Below are 20,953 nucleotides of genomic sequence, written 5' to 3'. Positions count from 1 at the left end.
TCAGTAAAAGACGCTCAGCTGCATTGAGTGTCATACAAATACTATTTTACAATGCAAAGGAAAGTTAGTAGGATATCATTGCCTTCTGACAAAGGCTGCTCTCAATCTCAAGTTGACATTAAGTTCAAAATATTCACTTTGGACTAAGAATTACATCATTACACTGTTACTCAGCTATCACAATATGACGACACAACAATACTTAAGAGCACTTAAGTCCGAACTGCTTAGTAGTTTCTATTTGAGCTTCACATGAGCAGCACCCATTGACTATAACACATTATAAAAGTCATTTTTTTAATATATCAGTTATTAAAGCTGCATACACAAAACAGCTGTAAACTGATTTTCAACTATCTCAAATGAAAACTTACTGCAAATGCATTGGTTTCTTGTCAGAAAAAGAACAGAAGTAAACAGTTTACTGTGGTGATGCTGGCTCCAATTTTGGCACATTCCAGAGTTGTACAAGTAAGGTATGTGACACAAATTGGACAATGTTATTACTATAAATAGTCTACACTATTTGATATTGCACAGCATACAAAAAGTATGGCTGGGCAACAAAGGGCTTTTACCTTAGATTAGGAATCGCTTTGCAGCAGAGCTTGAAATTGAGCAGGTAAAAATCTCGAGAAAGCCAAGTGGAGTTGTGGTTTGTAAAAACAAAATAAGCTACCTGATAATATGATATTCGGCTGTCATGAAGTGGTTTATTTTAATTCAACCATCACTACTAATTAGTTTCTTTTATTTAAACAGGTATCACACATCATTTGATTGAAAGCTGGTCAAACAGAATTACGTTAAGAGTGAATGTTTCAGAATTTATTTCTGCAAAGACAAATAGGGCTTGAAGTGACACAAAGCTGACGTAGAACGCTATACTCGTTATCAGGGCTCGGTCACTGGCTGTAAATTGCATGTAACATTGAGGGGAGAATTAAGGTGTCTTCAAACCTATTGCTGTGGTAATAAATGTCCAATTTACTCTTCTCAGGTATGCCTGAGTTAGTAGCAAGTTAATTCTATTTGCCTCGGTGTTATAAACTTCAGTCAACATCAATTCTCACTCGAAGATAAGGGGCTCCATTTTAGCACCCGCGATCGGGTGAGTTCCTGGCAGAGAGAGATGCATCGCAGAGGGCACTACCCTCGCCACAGGGTCCACAGACCGAGGCTCAGCTTCCTGGACCTCTGAGCAGCAGTGCACACGGAGGCTCAGAGTCACTCGACATGTAGTCGTGGACATCTGCAGCCTCCTTCATGCCGAGCTGCTCCCGGCTGGCCCGAGCACCATCTTCTTACCTGTCGCTGTCAAAGTCACCACTGCCCTCAACAACTTCTCCTCCGCATCCTTCCAGGGTGCAACCGGGGACATCGCCGACGTCTCTCAGTCGTCTGAACAAAAGAGCCCTGCAAATACACCTACACCCACTTTGCAGTGACACAATGGGTGGCATCAGGTGTGGGTCTTCATTGTGATCCTCAGGAAAGGGCATTATTGCACAAACTAGACAAGATTCGCAAAGACGTGGCAGTAGTGGTGCCAATATATTTAATGTGAGTTGGTCAGAAATTAAATATAAGTAAAAACCATGACAAACCCTCAAACACCCTTGTGCATCCCCTTCATGCTCATGACACGTTTGCCTTACGCTGCCCACTGCACATATGTGATGCATGCCCTGTGGCTGCAGCACAGGTAGTGGCAGGTTGAGTGAGGCTGACTGTGAAAGAGATGCAGGAGAGGGTGAGTATGAGACAGAGCCATGAGATTGTATGAGGATTGGGTTGAGTGGTAGTGGTGGGATGAGTATTGGCGAGGTGAGTAAGTGCAGGTAAGATGAGGATGAGGTTTGAGTGGGTGTGAGGGGTGATGTGACAGATTAGTGTTGGCAGTGCAGAAGGAGATGTGGGGTGGGGGCGGTGATGTGGCAGACGGAGTGTAGGGGAATGAGTAAGTGTACTCACTTCGGCTGACCTACTTAGGTCATTGCAGCGCCTCCTGCACTGTATGCAGGTGCGCGATATGTTGGTGGTGCAGGTGACTTCCTCTGCCACCTCGAGCCAGGCCTTCTTGGTGGTAGAGGCAGGCCGCTTCCTCCCGCCCGCCGGGGGGAAGATCTCTGTCCTCCCCCTCCTCCTCACCCCATCCAATGATACTTGGAGTGAGGCATCATTAAACCTGGGAGCAGCCTTCCCCCTGGGCTGCTCCATGCTGTAATTTTTCCTATTTCTTGCAGCATCAGTCAGTGGAGGACTGCCCCTTTAAATAGAGCTCCTCCAGCTGACAGACCTTACTGCGCATGCGCAGTCTGCCCGTTGCGCAGCTCAGCAGTGGGGAACCCGGAACAAGAGGTAAGTGGATCCAATCAGCCTGCGATTGCACGCGGGGCAGACTGATTTCACCGGGCACGTTACCCACGTGCCCAATCGCCCCCCCCACCGCCGCGAACCCGCCGCCATGGTAATATCGGGCCCAAGGACTCAGTATCAGAGCAACCTCAGCTATGATCGAGTCCTGCTCTCCAGCGACATATGATTCCTGCACAGGTGATTGCTGGCTCCTCCTGTGAGATATGCATACTTTCTTTTCTTTTGTGCATCCAGTGTCGTAATTTATTCAAGTTTTTTTGATCTTTACTGCTGTGTATTAAAATTTTATTGCCACTTATGTACAACAGAAGTTCAATCGTTTGTCTGTACTCTACAGTAATCAAATAGATGGCATCAACTGGATGAAATGTTTGTACAGATCTCTCTCTGACTCTTCCCTCCTTATGTGAACTGCAGCCAGTCCAGTGTGATGCAGACAATTACAACAAACACATACTAACCAAACTTGTACATAAAGTCATGAAGGAAGCAAAAAAATAATTACCTTCATCCTGAAGTTCTACTTATTGAACTCCTGGAGTCCAGACTATGAGCCACACTGGGAAATCATCAGGTGATGGGTCTGCAAGTTATTACAGATCTAGAGTGCATTAAACCCTCAAAAGTATTAGTTGCTCTCCTGGCTTGCCCCAAGTCTGCACTTGTGTGCTTAGTTTCATCTGGACAAACTAGGTGAGCTGTCGGAGAGAAAGTGAACGATGGGCAGCAGGATACCCAGTAATCAAGAAATGCAAATAATATTTGCATTTATATAACACCTTATGCGTCAGTGATTCACACAATGTATTTCAGCAAACACTGAAACATTAGGTCGATCAGCTGAAAAAAGGGGGGGGGGTGCTAGGGACAAAGGACCAAGTAGGAGAGAAATTAAGTGATCTTAACTGGTGTTAAAAAGAGATAAGTAACACAAGTGGAATAAATTAGGCATGAAGAAATATAAACCCAAAATCTGGATGTCAGCTACAAGATTCTGAAACAAGATTCCTATGGAATGTGCAAGATTGTGGGCCAAATCTCATCTCCCACTTGTGTTGATGTACAATATCCTGGTATGGCTCATACACATCTTCGGATCAATGTAGGCTCAGAGATGCTGCGAAATATACACGAGTACTTTACTTTCAGCAGCAGTGAGGCTTTTCAGGGATATCTTGCTTCAGAAGGAAGGAAACCTTCTTTATGTGATCAATGGCTGCACCTGATCCCTCAACTAAGGAGACTGACAATAATTACTTCTATAGATACCTGGCACTCTATCCCCCAATCTGATTAGCAGGAGTAGGTCTTAAAACACCTAATCTTGCCGGAGAATCTCTTCTGCAGGCATCAATCCAATTCAAGTATTTATTCAACGTGGAATATCTGATACAGGTTCATAAAATCTAGAAGGACCTTGAAACAGTAACAAAAAAATAGCAAAATCGAAAGCAGTAACCTGTAACTCCACCAACCAAGAGAAAGATATCTCAAACTTCTACGGTACTGTATGACACCATTTTTTTTTGCTCTTGGGATGTGGGGAACACTGGCAAGGCAGTATTTATTGCCCATCTCCTAGTTACCTTTAAGGCATTAAAAATCAACCACGTAGTGTCTGACTGCAGTCACATGTAGGCCAGATCAGGTAGGCATTTGTGAACTAATTGGGTTTTTACAGCAATCTTGCAGCTTTCACAATCACTTTTTCTTGTGCGAATTCAATTTCGCAACTTGCCGTGATGGGGTTTGCACTCTCGACCTCCAGATTGTTAGAGAATAACCACTAGGCTACCAGACCCAGACATGGCTCAGTTGGCAGCATTCCTGCTCCAGAATTTGAAAGGAAAGAAGTTACATTGTTGGAAGTGTCTTCCTCTGGATGACACATGAAACTGAGGGAACCAAGTGTCTGCCAAGATGAGCATTAAAGATCCCATGGCTCCATTCAAAGAAGAGCAAGGCATCCTGGCCAACATTCATTTCTCCAAAAACAGATGAACTGATCAAACATATCTTTGCTCTTTGTGGAATTTTGCTGTGAGAAAACTGGTTGCCATATTTGCCTACACAACAGTAGTCATTGCACTTTAAAGTAATTCATTGTACTTGAAACCCTTTGAGACATTTCTAAAAGATGTGTTAAGACGTTATGTTAATGCAGGTCTTTTTGTACAAGACTGGAGCAACTCCAGAGTGAAGGAATATATATTATACTGGCACTATCTGATCATGCAGCAACACTAGACAAAAATCTTCAGAAAAATTATCCTTATTAACATACACATAAATCCCAGTATTGACGGAAAGAAAAAAACTGCAATTGGTAGAAATATGTAGCATTTAAAAAAAGATATTAACATTCCAAGTAGAGATCCTTTATCAGAACTCATTTCTCAATGGACCATTACAGCCTTTCATCGCATCATTCCTGGCTGAATTTGAACTAAGGTCCCACAGGTATAAGGTCTGTGTCCAATCCACCCACCACAAATGTTATACGTGCTGATTTGCAAGGTCATCTATTATGTAATTCCACCAATGGAGAAAAAGGAGATTATCAGGCAAACTGATGTATTGGTGATGAAACCCTGGGAAAGAATGAAAGCATTATATTGGAAGTCCAAAAGCATTAAAAATCTTGTGCTGGAAGAATGAACACAATTCCAACACAAAAATAAACTACCAAACTAAAACTGACACACGGTACAATTTGCTGCATACTATTGGATCAAATCAAATAGCTCACAAAACATTCGTAGATGCCAAGTTTGACATGACCTTCTGTGATGTCACAGAGTACAAGTGAATATGGTGAAATGTCTGCATGATCTATGTGCATTAAATTTGTATTTCAAATGGAGTAAATTTCTTTCATATTTCCCAGCGACTAAATTGAAATTATTCAATTCAATCTAATGCAACCAGAATAACATTTACTTACAATGTGTCAATATAGGATACTGTGAACGAAACTGCTGAATCACAGTCCACAAATGAAGGAGACAGTGCAACTCACGTAAAAGAGTTACGTAGAAATACATAGAAATTACAACATGGAAACAGGACATTCCACCCAACCAGTTTGAGTCTGTATTAACCCTCCATGCGAGCAAATAACTGTAATCAAATTTATTTGCTCTGTTCCTTTATCCTTTCATGCACTTATCCAATCTAATCTTGAATGTTGACAGAGTTTCTATCTCAATTTCTAACCTTAGAATTAAATTCCACAGTATTTTAAGGAGCTGCATCAGAATGGAAGAATGTGATTAATGGGGTGTCTCAGGTATAGTGCTTAGGCAACTCCCATTTACAGTGTACATAAATGACTTTGGAACATCAACAAAAACAAAGCTATCTAAGTTTGCTGATGATATTAAACTGGGGTGAGGAGGCAGCAAATGACAGGCTGAAGTGGAACAAATACAGAGGGATCTAAACAGATTGGGGTGCACTGCTGACAGGTGGAAGATACTATTTAATGCGGCCAAATGCAAGGAGATGCAACTGGGGAACGAGAATTAGTAGTGGGAAAAAGAAGTCCACAAAAGCTTGCATTTGCATAGCACCGTCCATGTATAGAAATGTCCCAAGGCGCTTTGCAAATAAGGAAATGGACACCAAACCAAGAAAGGAGATTGGGAGGGGTAACCCTAAACTTGGTTGAAGAGATAAGTTTTGAGAAGGATTTTAAATGTGGTGAGAGAGATGAAGAAGTTGAGATTTAGGAATGGAGTTCCAGAGTAGGACCAAGGCAGCTGAAGGCTGTGCCACTAATATACAGGTTTCTTATGTGCAGAATAAATGCAGCAGCCATCAATGTCAAATGCAGGATCCCATTTATATGACACCTACATAAAACCCTTATATGCTACTGTTAAAAAGTTTGATCCAAAGTGGCGAATTATTTTTGTTGTGTAGTATGTAACAGACCCTAAAATGCTTAAAGGCAGCAATCAGGGTACTTGCGATATCATGAGACGACAAACATTTGTATTTAATATAGTGCCCTCAATAAAGAAAAATATCCCAAGGCACTTCACTGAGGCATAAGGTAGGGTGACAAAAAACTTGGTTAAAAAGATGGATTTTAAGGAGGGTCTTAAAGGAGAAGAGGAAGGTGGAGGAACAGAGTGATTTAGGGAAGGAATTCCAGATGCATGGCTGCCAATTGTGGGGTGAAGGGAGATAGGGATGCACCGAAGACTGGAATCAGAAGAATGGAGAATACGGGAAGAGGGGGTGTTGTCGGGCTGAAACAGATATAAAGACATGGATGAGAATTTTAAAATTGAGGCATTGAGGGAATTAGAGCCAATGTAGGTCATGAGGATAGGAGTGATGAGCAAGCGCAATTGCTGTAGAATGTAATCACAGTATCAACATTTCTAAAAATGTTATTACTCATGGAGGCACTGGGGTCTGAAATCCAAGACATGATAACAGCTGGTTTCAAAGCTCTTGAAGACAACCATCATGAAGGATTTCAAAAACTCAGTCTAAGTAGATTCCATGCTCTTCCAGATCAGCTGGCAACTTGATGACTTGTCTTCCAATGGCAGTTTGCATGCAATAACACAGGACAGACCGTCACCAGCAACTTTCTATTATATGCCTCTCACTAATGGCTGAAACAGTTCCATAAACCATGCAGCCCACCACAGCCAGAACAGAACAGTCCATTCCTACCACACATGCAGGACCATCTAGGACTGCAATGTGTAGTAGAAATGGCCAGTGGAATTACAAAGGACCTTAGGAGATCTCTCCAAAAGCTTCTGCACCAGCTTCTCCAACACTGGAAGATCACAGTGCATTAGTGGAAATATCACAAATGGATAGCACAGCAGCACATCACATTCACCATTACTTCAGAAAAACATAGTACATCAAGGTAAAAATTACACTCAACATTTTTTTTTAAAAGTGTTCTTTGTTTTTTCATAAAATAAATCAATACCAATAAGGAATGTTTCTACAGCAGAAAAAAAACATGAAATGAAACTTAAAAGAACTGTGACATCATGGAATTAGTCATCGATTTAGACAAGTTGAGTGAGTGGGCAAATATATGGCAAATGCAGTATAATATGGATAAATGTGAAGTTATCCACTTTGGAAGGAAAAACAGAAAGGCAGAGTATTATTTAAATGGTGATAGACTGGGAAATGTTGATGTTCAAAGGGACCTGGATGTCCTTGTACACCAGTCACTGAAAGCAAACATGCAGGTGCAGCAAGCAGTTAGGAAGGCAAATGGTATGTTGGCCTGCATTGCAAGAGGATTTGAGTACAGGAGCAAGGATGTCTTACTGCAGTTTTACAGGGCCTTGGTGAAACCATACCTGGAGTATTGTATGCAGTTTTGGTCTCCTTATCTGAGGAAGGATGTCCTTGCCATGGAGGGAATGCAGCGAAGGTTCACCAGACTGATTCCTGGGATGGCAGGAATGAGAAGAGATTGGGTCGACTCGGCCTGTATTCACTCGAGTTTAGAAGAATGAGAGGGGATCTCATTGAAACATATAAAATTTTGACAGGGCTAGACAAACTGTATGCAGGGAAGATGTTTCCCCTGGCTGGGGTGTCCAGAATGAGGGGTCACAGTCTCAGGATATGGGATAGGACATTTAGGACTGAGATGAGGAGAAATTTCTTCACTCAGAAGGTGGTGAATCTATGGAGTTTTCTACCACAGAAGGCTGTGGAGGTCAAGTCACTGAATATATTTAAGAAGGAAATAGATAGATTTCTAGACACAGAAGGCATCAAGGGGCGTGGGGAGAGAGCGGGAATATGGTATTGAGATAGAGGATCAGCTTTCCAACTGCTGCCTCTTGGCCCCTCCACTGCCTCTGTGTTGTCAGAATGCTTATCTCTCATCCAGTCTTGGATGAGCCACAGTTTCCTCCACCTGAACATTGGGAAGGCCAAAACCATGGTCTTCGGCCCCTGCCACAAACTCCATACGCTCACCACCAACTCCATTGTCTTTCCCAGCCACTATCTCAGGCTGAACCAAACTGTTCGCAACCTTAGAATCATAGAATATTACATAGAAGGCTATTTGGCTCATCATGCCTGTGCAGGTTTTTGAAAGAGCTATCCAATTCGTCCCTCTCCCTCACAATTTGTGGGCTGCTGCTTAAACATAAGCATTTGTGGTGACAACTGGTGCTCTTCTCACCATAAGTGCCAACCATTAGCATTTCACAATAATTGTCACTGTTTTTGGGGATCAGCCAGTATGTCAATCTTTCCTGACAACAATCAGCATAGGCCAGGCCCTTGGCCACTCAATACTGTAGGAACAGTGCACTGTAAAATTACCTGAGGGGTTGCTTTCAAGATTTGTAAACTGCCTGAGGATGCCTATAAAATATGGAATTCAGTTGTTGAACTAAGTGTATGGGAAATGAATAGTTAATACAGGCTTCAAAACATTAATTACAGGCATTTAAGCAATCAAGTCGTAAAGTCATTTTCCTTCACTCAGATCGAAGGAAGAAGCAGTTAGTGAGCCATACGAGGTCACAACCCCTTATATTTGTGTGGGTCCCTTTAGTAAAAGCAAGGCTGAAAGGTAAGATGGGTTGCAAAAGTGGAGTACACCTTGTCTGGGAGATCCATGCCTCAGTACTGAGTTGTTGGGGATGATTGGCACAAAAAGGGCAAGCCCTTCTGAAACATGGGTCCTTCAGAAGCAGAGTTTTTCTTTGTCTTTGGTAGAAGGAGCAGTCTTTCTTAGTCTCTGTGTGAATCAGGAGACTTTTATTTCCTTTATTCTTCTTCTGTAAGAACTTTTACCTAGCGGGTCTAAGACGTATCCTTACCAGTGCAAGGTATCTTTAAGGATAGAGTGTCAGAGGTTAGAAGATAAATTGTGGCTGCACTAGCCTATTACAGGCAGAGCTAAAAGTGTCATTTAATTGCAAATAGTCTGAGATCAAGAAAGGTGAGAGGGAAGCCAGTTTAGATATAGTCATTCATATGTAAGGTAGGTTCAATTGGAACAGAAGATCCAAGTGAAACAAATAACCCTACTGTGAAGGAGTTTGTTGACTCAACACTCCAGAAGCTAATGCCTATGTCCCATGGAAGGAAGGAGATTCAATCAACCACGCCGTTTGTGAGGATGAACTCATGTAAGCTCTGAACGTTGTTAATCCCAAACATAGACTGGCTATTCAAAGCTGTTAGCTTATCAGCTATCTAACGAATTATTATTAAAGTAATCGCACCGATTTATAACCGCAAACTCTGATCACTGTTATAGTTAATACTCAACATTTGTTAGCACTGATTTTACAGTGATATACTGAATTACCTATGTAACTTTTGCTATTCATGTTAAGTAACTCTGTCCATTAATGATTACCTACTCAGCTGCTACGTAACTCTGATTATATGTCTTTTAAGCATTTGTGTACCCAACTTCCAGTTGTGATCTGTAACCAATAAATAGTGTTTAGTGCACAACTTGTGGTCTGACTTCTTCCTTGATGATTTGGCTAGAAAGAGTTAATTAATTCACTCAGCAGCTTAGGATAACCTAATTGAGGGTTAGTAAATTAAATTCATTCAATCTGAACTGGTTAATGCAAGACAGTTTGGCGATGATATAACATTGTATTGTGCAGTGGTGTTCACAACTGCAATACTCAGTATAATTTTCCACTTTCATTATCAATTTAGTCATATTATGATCACCATTCCCAAGATGCTCCCTTACTACCAGTTTGTCAACTATTTTTGATTTGCAATCATAAAAGTTGAGTATCACCTGCTCTGTTGTTGGATGGAAGACATGCTGTTTTAGGAAGCTATCTCTAAGTGCTGCTCAAAGCAGGATGAGGCCGGATGTAGCAACTATTTCTGAGCAGGGAAGAGGAAATGCCATTTATGACGCACCAGATCGCCCTTCCTATTAGTTGGCTGATGAGGATTATAAAAAGCAACAAAAGAATAATAACAAAAAGTGCACAGAAGCAGTGAAAAAACTTTGCAGATGGTACCAGTAGTAGTAGCAATGGCTTTTATCAGTACATCAAAAAGAGAGTGTGGTAAAAAGAGGTGGGCATATTAAGAACATATTTAGGTATTACACTAGCAGAGGGTAACGACACACTGGAATTTCTAAATGAATACTTTGGCCTTTACAGCTGAGAAAGAGGATATGATACTAGTGGCAAGACTACAGATTAGTTAAGGAGACAAAGCTTAAAGGCATTAATATGGAAAAAATAAACTGTCATGGATAAAATAATGGCACTGAAGCTAAACAAATAATCCAGGCCCAGATGGTTTCCATCTGAAGCCACCAAAAAATTGGGGATTCATCAATACATTTTTGTCAAGTTTGGCATCTTAAACCACTCTCATATGTGAGCCCTCACTCCCTATGCCCAATGTGTGCTTTGGTTTGTCCAATATCTAGGTAATTTGTAGCAGGATAGAAGGCCTCAGAATATTAACATTTATGGTGGTTGTTTGTCAGTGACTGAAGTGATTGAGAGATTCCTGACTGTAATGATGAAGCATGGCTACATTGGAGAGTTTGAGATTATCGATGACCACAGAGGTGGAAAAAGTGTTGTTAATCTCACAGGTAAACCGAACAAGTGTGGTGTCATTAGCCCCAGATTTGATGTTCAAGGATCTAGAAAGATGGCAAAATGGTCGACTACCTTCCCGTCAGTTTGGGTACCTCATTCTAACAACCTCAGCTGGCATCATGGACCATGAAGAGGCCATGCGAAAAATACAGGAGGAAAAATCCAAGAATTCTTTTTCTAAATTGTGAAATAAGTCTATAATAAAATATTGATGAGATTCTCTGCCCTACCTATAAGTCTCTGATGGCTTGACATGAACTACCCAGTTTGAACGAGAAAGAATGCACTTGCATTTATATAGCACTTTTCATATCCTCAGGATGCCTTTAAGTGATTCACAGCCAATTAATTACTTTTCAGTGTAGTCACTGTTACGTAGACAAACGCAGCAGCTAATTTGGACAGAGCAAGGCCTCACAAACTGCAATGAGATAAATGATCAGCTAAGCTGACATGGTGAGAAATACTTTTCAATATATGAATGGGACAAAGGAAATGTAAACGTGGTCTAAAACTCAAAACAAGCTGTCAAAATATGTATTTGAATAAAACCCACAAGATGCTTGAAATAAAAACAGAAAATGCTGGAAATACTCAGCAAGTCAGGCAGCATCTGTGGAAAAAGAAACAAAGTTAACGTTTCAGGTTGAGGAACTTTCATTAGAGGTGGAAGAAGTTAAAGATTTAACAGTTTTTAAGCAAGTACAGAGCAAGGCAAAGGTGGAGCGGGAGGAAGGAAAGAAGAAAACAGAAGGTCTGTGATAGGGTGGAGGGCTGGAGTGAATAAATAATAAAAAGGGACAATGGTGCAAGGAAGGAGAGTGGTAATGGGACAAGCAAAGAAACAAAAGATGGCTCTAGAAGAGCTGTAAATGGCAACATCAGAACCATTACCAGCACCTGCAGTCCAAAAAAATGGGAGCAGTGGTTATGATCTGAAGTTGTTGAAATCAGTGTTGAGTTCAAGAGGTTGTAAAGTGCCTAATCAAAAGATGAGGTACTGTTCCTCAAGCTTCATTGGAACACTGTAAGAGGCAGAGGACAGAAAGGTCAGAGTGGGTGTGGGACGGGGAATTAAAACGGCAAGCGACTAGAAGTTCAGGGTCACGATTGCAGACTGAGTGGAGGTGTTCAGCAAAGCGATCACCCAATCTGCGTTTGGTCTCCCCAATGTAGAGGAGACCACATAGTGAGCAGTGAATACAATATACTAAACTGAAAGTAAATCGCTGTTTCACCTGGAAGGAGTGTTTGGGGCCCTGGACAGTGGGAAGGGAGGAGGTGAAAGGGCAGGTGTTGTATCTCCTGCGCTCGCACAGGAAGGTGCCGTGGGGAGGACAGCGGGTGTTGGGGGTGATGGAAGAGTGGACCAGGGTGTCACGGAGGGTGCGGTCCCTTCGGAATGCTGAAAGGGGAGGGGAAGATGTTGTTAGGTGGTGGAATCGCGCTGGAGGTGGCGGAAATGGCAGAGGATGATACTTTGAATGTGGAGGCTGGTGGGGTGGAAGGTGAGGACAAGGGAGGCCCTGTCATGATTCTGGGAGGGACGGGAAGGGGTGAGGGCAGAAGTGAGGGAAATGGGATGGACACGGTTAAGGGCCCTTTCAACTACAGTGGAGGGAGATCCTCGGTTGGGGAAAAAGACATATCGGAAGCACTGGTGTGGAAGGTGGCATCGTCAGAACAGATGCAATGGAGATGGACAAACTGGGAGAATGGAATAGAGTCCTTACTGTATGCTTGCATTTAAATTTGAATGGCATGACCTCTTCCTCAGTTCCCTGACCAGCTGAAATGTCTATGTTCTGAAGCTTTTTTATATCCAAATAAGTTAGGTCATTTTCTGTGAATTAACTTCATGTGCGCTGTAACATTTTGAGATTTCTTTTCCAATTTAGCCCAAAAGGGATTTTTGTTTATGTTATTGTCTTGTAATGAAGTTAGAGTAAGCTTACAAAGGTTCAACTCCCATAGATACTCATGCTAATGAGAACATTGTTTAGATTGGGTCCTAGGTGGAATAGCAGCTGGGCCAGCTGCTATAGACTGTTTAATGTTGCATATTGCATGAGTCTTGAGATAACATTGCTTGTTAAGAGCTAGTCGTAGGGTCCTAGGTATTTCATGCCATTACGACAGAATGAGTTTCCATTCTGATACATGTGGTGGGGGGTAGGGGGTTTAGCTGGACAGACAATGCAAGCACCATGAGCACCCACACCAAGCTTTGGCTGGGGGTGGGGGGGGGGTGGGGTGGGGGGGAGTGGGGATTGGTTCATTCAAGGTAGGAATCTTGATTGGCAGTTTGGTGGCCCAATGTTTGTCAAACAGAGTTGAGGGAGGGGTCAGAAGACTCTGCTGCTCGCTCGCTCACTTGGTCTCAAGGCAGTCTCGGATAATCAAAGATGCAGTGATCGCTTGTTCTCTAGTCAGGCATGGAGCCTGACATGCTCCAGGCTGAAGTTAGGAACAGTTATGGCCTGCAAGAGAAAAGGTTGGTGCCAGTTAGTTCACTAGTAAGTGAATTTATCCTATAGCAGAGGCAGAGTTGTGCATTTTTATTGCTTTACAGGACAAAGAACGGCAGGAAATAGATATATTTCACTGGAAAACTGTATTCTACTCATTCACTAAATTTATGTAAAATAAATCAGTTGGTTGGTTTACAATTGGCCTCGTCACAATGGAGTGCTTTTCAGTCCACTTTCCGAAAAGAGAGAACACACATGCGAGATCACAGCATCCAGTACACACATTGAGGGGTCTAACGTTACAATCCCTGGGTCACGTTATCATTTAACTAGAAATTGAGTAGGAAAGTATTACTCCAGATCATAGGGGACATGAGATCCACATTTGGGAATAACCAGCAATGCAGAACATGAGAGAATATCTACTGTAAATTTGAGTGAATTTGCATCATGTATTATGACAAAGAAAGAAGCCAATGCCACGATACATCATGAGCAAAAATACTTAATTTTTGTCACAGTTATAACATTCTAAAGCTGACAGGATTTTGGGATAATCCTGGAGGATTGGAAGGCAGCGACGTCACATGCTTATTCAAAAAAGGAAGAAAGGACAAAGCAAGGAACTACAGACCAGTGAGTTTAACAGCAGTAGTGGAAAAGTTGCTAGAATCTATCATCAGGGACAGAGTAAGTCAGCACTAGGAGAAGTATTAACTGATTAGAGAGAGTCAGCATTGTTTTATTAAGTATGGGTTGGATGGGGTTTTTCACTTCTGCAACACCAATCTGAGATTTCCCTCCATTCGTTTTAATGGACAGGAGTGGAAAGCACCAAAATTATGTCTAACTAACCTAGCAAAGTTCTTCAACAGCCACTGAGATGGTAGATAGAGGAAGATCAATAGGTATCACATATATGGATTTTCAGAAAGCATTTGATACAGTTCCACAAAAGAATGCTTGCTAAAATTAAGGCAATCTTGTGGAAACTGGTTGGAAAGTGGGAGGCAAGAGTGTTGGGAGAAATAGTACACTCTCAAATTTGCAAGTAGTCACAATTGGTTGAACCCAAGAACCTCAGCTTTTCACACAACATAAATGGCTTGGATTTGGGAATAGAGAAGAGTATGTCCAAATTTACAGATGATACTAAGCCAGGAAATATAATGAATTATTAAGAAGAAAGCAGAAAATTGTAAGACAAAGGTTGTGAGTAAGCAGAATAATGACAATTTCAAGTAAATTGTATTACTTTTGGACACAAGAATGGCAGATGGGTGTACAATCTATATGGGGAACCTTGGGGGGAATAAACAAACAAAGGAATTTAGGAATTCACTTGTATGAACGAGTTTGTGGGTGCAAAAAATGTTTTAAAAAGGCAAATGAGATGCTGGGTTTCATCACAAGAGATATAGAATATAAAAGCAGAGAACTGCTACTGCAAAGCAGACCGCATTGGTCAGACTATATTTGGAATATTGTGATTAGTTTAAGGCGCTTCATCTTAGGAAAGATGGCTGTGGAGAAAGTCCAGTAAGAATTCTCGAGAATAATAGGGATGAAGGGGTCGAACTATGATGGTTGACATGGTAAATTTGAATTATATTCTTTGGAGACGATCTGATTGAGGTGTTTAAAATAATGAAAGGAATTGACAGGGTAGATGGGGAATGACTCTTTCCACTGGTAGGTAAATACAGAACAAGGAGACATAACGTTAGAATTTAAGAAAAGTTAGTTGAAAGTGAATCCAGGAAAAAAAAACTTCACACAAAGAGTTGTGAAGTTTGCAATACACTGCCATGGAAGCTGAGCAGAGATAGTCAGCCAGAAGTGCAGAGTAGATGATCCATCTCGGCCTCCTCCCGATATCCCCACCATCACAGTAGCCAGTCTTCAGCCAATTCGATTCACTCCACGTGATATCAAGAAACAGCTGAGTGCACTGGATACAACAAAGGCTATGGGCCCCGACAACACCCCGGCTGTAGTGCTGAAGGCTTGTGGTCCAGAACTAGCCGCGCCTCTAGCCAAACTGTTCCAGTACAGCTACAACACTGGCATCTACCCGACAATGTGGAAAATTGCCCAGGTATGTCCTGTCCACAAAAACCAGGACAAATCTAATCCGGCCAATTACCGCCCCATCAGTCTACTCTCAAACATCAGCAAAGTGATGGAAGGTGTCGTCGACAGTGCTATCAAGCAGCACTTACTCACCAATAACCTGCTCACCGATGCTCAGTTTAGGTTCCACCAGGACCACTCGGCTCCAGACCTCATTACAGCCTTGGTCCAAACATGGACAAAACAGCTGAATTCCAGAGGTGAGGTGAGAGTAACTGCCCTTGACATCAAGGCAGCATTTGACCGAGTGTGACACCAAGGAGCCCTAGTTAAATTGAAGTCAATGGGAATCAGGGGGAAAACTTTCCAGTGGCTGGTGTCATACCTAGCACAAAGGAAGATGATAATGGTTATTGGAGGCCAATGATCTCAGCCCCAGGACATTGCTGCAGGAGTTCCTCAGGGCAGTGTCCTAGGCCCAACCATCTTCAGCTGCTTCATCAATGTCCTTCCCTCCATCATAAGATCAGAAATGGGGATGTTTGCTGATGATTGCACAGTGTTCAGTTCCATTCACAACCCCTCAGATAATGAATCAGTCCGTGCCCACATGCAGCAAGACCTGGACAACATCCACGTTTGGGTTGATAAGTGGCAAGTAACATTTGAGCCAGACAAGTGCCAGTAAATGACCATCTCCAACAAGAGAGAATCTAACCACCTCCCCTGACATTCAACTGCATTACCATCGCCGAATCCCCCACCATCAACATCCTGGGGGTCACCATTGACCAGAAACTTAACTGGACCAGCCACATAAATACTGTGGCTACAAGAGCAAGTCAGAGGCTGGGTATTCTGCGGCGAGTGACTCACCTCCTGACTCTTTCCGCCATCGACAAGGTGCAAGTCAGAAGTATGATGGAATACTCTCCACTTGCCTGGATGAGTGCAGCTCCAACAACACTCAAGAAGCTCAACACCATCCAGGACAAAGCAGCCCGCTTGATTGGCACCCCATCCACCACCCTAAACATTCACTCCCTCCACCACCGGCGCACAGTGGCTGCAGTGTGTACCATCCACAGAATGCACTGCAGCAACAAGCCAAGGCTTCTTCGACAGCACCTCCCTATACCGCGACCTCTACCACCTAGAAGGACAAGGGCAGCAGGCACATGGGAACAACACCACCTGCACGTTCCCCTCCAAGTCACACACCATCCCGACTTGGAAATATATCGCCGTTCCTTCATCGTTGCTGGGTCAAAATCCTGGAACTCCCTACCCAGCAGCACTGTGGGAGAACCTTCACCACACGGACTGCAGCAGTTCAAGAAGCGGCTCACCACCACCTTCTCAAGGGCAATTAGGGATGGGCAATAAATGCTGGCCTTGCCAGTGATGCCCACATCCCATGAACGAATATAAAAAGCTCATAGATACAAAGTCAATTGAGTTGTTTAGAAGAGAAACAGATACTTATTAAGTATGCACATCGAAGAATACAGAAACAAAGCAATGAATTGCGATGAAAAGGAGCTGCCATGAGCGAACAAAACATGGGCTAGCAGGATTGATAGGAATAAGAGTAGACCATTTGGCCTACATTCCTGAACCAAAAAACTGGTCACCTGCCTGTCCCCTCAGCCTGAATTTGGGCCTGCCACAGATATCTTCTCTTGTTCAGTGGCGTCAGCCACTCCCTCAAGCAGTCTGGTTGCCTGCTTCTTATGAAAATTGGCTCCCACAGGCCTACATCTACTAGCATGGTAGCGGAACCCAGGAGTCTAACAATGAAACTCCCTTATGCTCTGGACTGGATCTCTGTTTTACACACCTATTCTTCAATTTCTCTGGATATCCCTCCCCCGACTCCACCCCCCTAACCTCCCACTGGCTGCAGTTGCCCCTCACAGGTTACCCCTGTACTGCTTCATTTCCCTCCGCTGGACTGCATTCTCCGCTCTTCCCCACTTCCCCGCCCCACTAGCTGTATTTCTCCTCTTCTGATGGCTGGTCACTACATGCCTCAATCCTTCCACCTCCCGTTATCTTAATCCTCCTTTCTCAGCACTCCCCTTCTTCTCCTCTCACCTCTGCTGTCCCCTCTCTTCTCCATTCCCTCCCATTTTCTTCTCTTCCCCCTTTACCTCCTCCTCCTCCTCCTCCTCCACCACCCCCACCGCAACCACCCCCCCACCCCGACTCCTCTCCTCCTCCCTTCCTATTTGCTTCCTCCTCCTCCTTTCCCTTCCTTTCTCTTCCATGACACCACATTGGTTCCATTATACAGCAGTCAAACCCAGTTTGACCTGAAAAATTCAAATTGATCTTGGGGGCTCCCTGTCACACCACCAGGTGGTGCTGTAGAGCCTGTTGATCCCCAACTGCAGCCTCTTCTCCATAGCTGCAGTCTACAGCTGTGATCAAATTACTGAGCAAATTTTATTGGAAGTCATATTAACTTCTCTGGAAGAAAATTTTGTAGGTGTCAGATGTGAAATGACCATAGTGCTTGCCACTGGATTTATCCCCACAGAGTGCTCACGTTGTGCTGCTTCTCTTCCTGATTTGGTTGCTTCTTCTCCCTGCCTGGCTTGCCACTAAGGCTGCTGCTTCTGAATGTAGCGGATAGTGGCCACCACAGGTACCCCACGCTACCTGGTACTGCTGACTCGATTCTGTGGGGAGCACCTAGTACTGCCTGCTATACTGTCGCCACTCTGTGGGCAGCACCCAACTCCTCCTGCTGCTGCTTCTGCCCCAATTCCCTTCTGCAGATTCACTGCTCTGAGTTCTGTCACCCTGAGGATCTTGCCAAGTTCTATCAATCATTAGATATCTCAGACTCAAAGTATTGGAAAACAGGTTGCTCTCAGGATTATTTTATTCCTCTCGAAGGAGCAGAGTTCAATGGCTGTAACAAAATTTAAATTTAAAAAGGAAAGGAATAAACAGCTTCCATCCTGGTAAAAATTGAAAGGCAAGGGGGAGCCTTTAAAGGAATCCCTGTAGTTTAAAAGCCTGTTCCTTGCTGTAATCAGGAACTGGCTTTTGAACTGTAGAGATGGAATTCCCTAAAAGACTTCCCCAAAAATTTGAATAGAAATGCGAGGAACTAGCAGGGAACAGGGCAACCTTTGGGAGAGCATGGCACCGGTTCTGAGGCCAAAGTTGACCCTCCTTTGAAACATTAATCCTCTTCTGAAACTTCCAATGCCATCAGTTGAGTTATCCAACCTGTTTGAAGATCATTTATAGGGCAGGGAGAGATGGACAGCCTGAGTGGAAGTCAACACCGACGGTGCAAAAGGAGGTTGATATGGAGTGGGGAGGTTCGGGACCATGCCAGAGCAGGGAGGTCTGATCATTTTTAGGGGACACGAGGGGAGCACAGGGCCGGGTGGGAGCCTCATTCATGGGGAATTTCTCACGGCTAACGGCAACATAGTGAATGGGCATAAATCTTACAGGCAATAATTTTGGATCATTTTTGTAGTGGGAGTAGTGAGACTGGGCCATAATTATATGTACCTTCAGTTACATATTTAGTTTTTACCTCAAATTTTTTATGTCCATGGTTTGTAGGAAGATAGTAGACAACGTGTAGCACATTGGGGATAGGTATGTGGGGTTTTGCAGTTGTGGAGTTTAGCAGGAGTTGTGAGGATTGGTTGAGTTTTGGCAGCATTGGTGAATATTTCTGGGGCACGACAGTACTGTGGAAGGGAAACCTGGGATTTGGTAGCAATTGGGCAGTGAGATGTTTACTGGTTGATTCTTTATCGTCTGACAATAGTAGAGGAAACCTCGGGGTTTGGCAGCTATGAGGTCTGATTTTAATGTTATTTTTGTCAGTTTTTTCTTGCAGTTCTTTTGCCCAAGTTTGGTGAACTTGATTTGTGGGGAAATTTTTATTAAAATAGTCTAGTTGCAACAGTCACAGTAATAAAGTATGTCCTACTGCAGTATAGATCTGAATCTTGCAAAGAGCTGTTTTCTGGGACATGGAGCTGCATAGCTTGGACCCTAAGTTTGGATGTATCTGGATGAAAGGAAACTGCTAGCTGTCTGCATACATTGCACTATATCAAGTAAAAAGACAATGTTGGCTACCCTTACATAGGCAGACTTTCTGAAGCTTTTGATCTTTTTCCTCATCCACATTTGGATGTTGGAGATGACATTTAACCCGATGTCCACATTATGCCAAGCAACTGGCACATTTCTTCTGAGGGATGGGTGTTCTTGGATGCCAAAAAGGGCAACCTTACGTTGCCAGTTAAAGGAGAAGCTCTAAACATGCATCGAAGAATGGACCTGATCTGCTTACTCCTTCAGCCATTTCTCCTTCCTTGCAACAATTTGTGCATTCTTTTAAATAGCAGCTGAAGCTGCATTCCATTTTCCACCCTCACTTGCAGTGAGCAGGCACATCCAGCTCAAATGTCTCATATGCAAAATATGTGTCACACTTACACCTGATTGGCTCATACTTGTATTTATGAAAAAGCAACAAAATCGCAAACTGAACAAACAAATCTACCAATGAACAAGTACCAAGTGGGTATCAAAACTATCAATTAAAAGCTACAAATCAGCAAACCGCTACAAATAAAACAATTAGCAAGAAATTATAAAAGAGGCCGACAAAATCAATCAAAATATTTTGTAGAAAATCCTTTTAGCTGCCACTTTTGTCAATAACCAGAGGACATAGTACCCGAAATAAAGTTTGTAACATAAAAAACACAAATAAAACACATGCTTCACAACAAAATCATTAAGTTTACCCATACAGTTGCAATTTGTATGTTTGGAATCTCTCCAATGATGTTTTGTGTCAAAATCTGCTCCCTTTTCAGGTGCCTGGGACTTGAGTTCATTGAGCTTTCTACAGCTATCACTGACAGCTATCAGCAATTTTAACAGTAAGTTTTAACCAGAATTACATGAGCGTCATTCCACAAACATTCCATAGACTACAAGTCCCAGAATGAAGACTCCATTCTGAGTCTGATGAAGACCACAATTTAAAGAGGGAGAGGGGTGCATAATCATTCAAAATTCCTGAAAGTGTTAACAGCAAGACTAGCCATTCACATCCTGTGGAAAAGTATGTATGCTGTGTAATGCTACCTAGTGATGGAAAAATGACCGAGTGTTAAGACCCAGGGAGGCAATTAGTAGGATGAGTGAATACTTTTTTTTTGTACAACACAATGAGACAAACTAAATCATGAACTTTTGAACTATATACGAGGTAACTGTGACAGGAATAACAGTGTACTTCAGCATAAACATAACAACCTGCATTTATATGGCGCCTTTAACATAGTAAACGTCCCAAGGCACTTCACAGGAGCATAATCAGACAAAAATTGACACCGAGCCAATGAAGGAGACATT

At 42.8% G+C, this 20,953-nt stretch overlaps 1 protein-coding gene across 6 annotated transcripts in view; it reads right to left on the bottom strand.

Moving 5' to 3' along the window:
• The window catches only part of LOC137323649 (RNA-binding motif, single-stranded-interacting protein 1-like), a 506,296-nt gene that overhangs the window by 248,472 nt on the left and 236,871 nt on the right, over positions 1–20,953 (bottom strand). The window lies entirely within an intron of this gene.

This window comes from Heptranchias perlo, chromosome 7, assembly GCF_035084215.1.
Source record: "Heptranchias perlo isolate sHepPer1 chromosome 7, sHepPer1.hap1, whole genome shotgun sequence".
Lineage (NCBI taxonomy): Eukaryota > Metazoa > Chordata > Chondrichthyes > Hexanchiformes > Hexanchidae > Heptranchias > Heptranchias perlo.
This window is presented reverse-complemented; position numbering and strand designations above follow the sequence as displayed.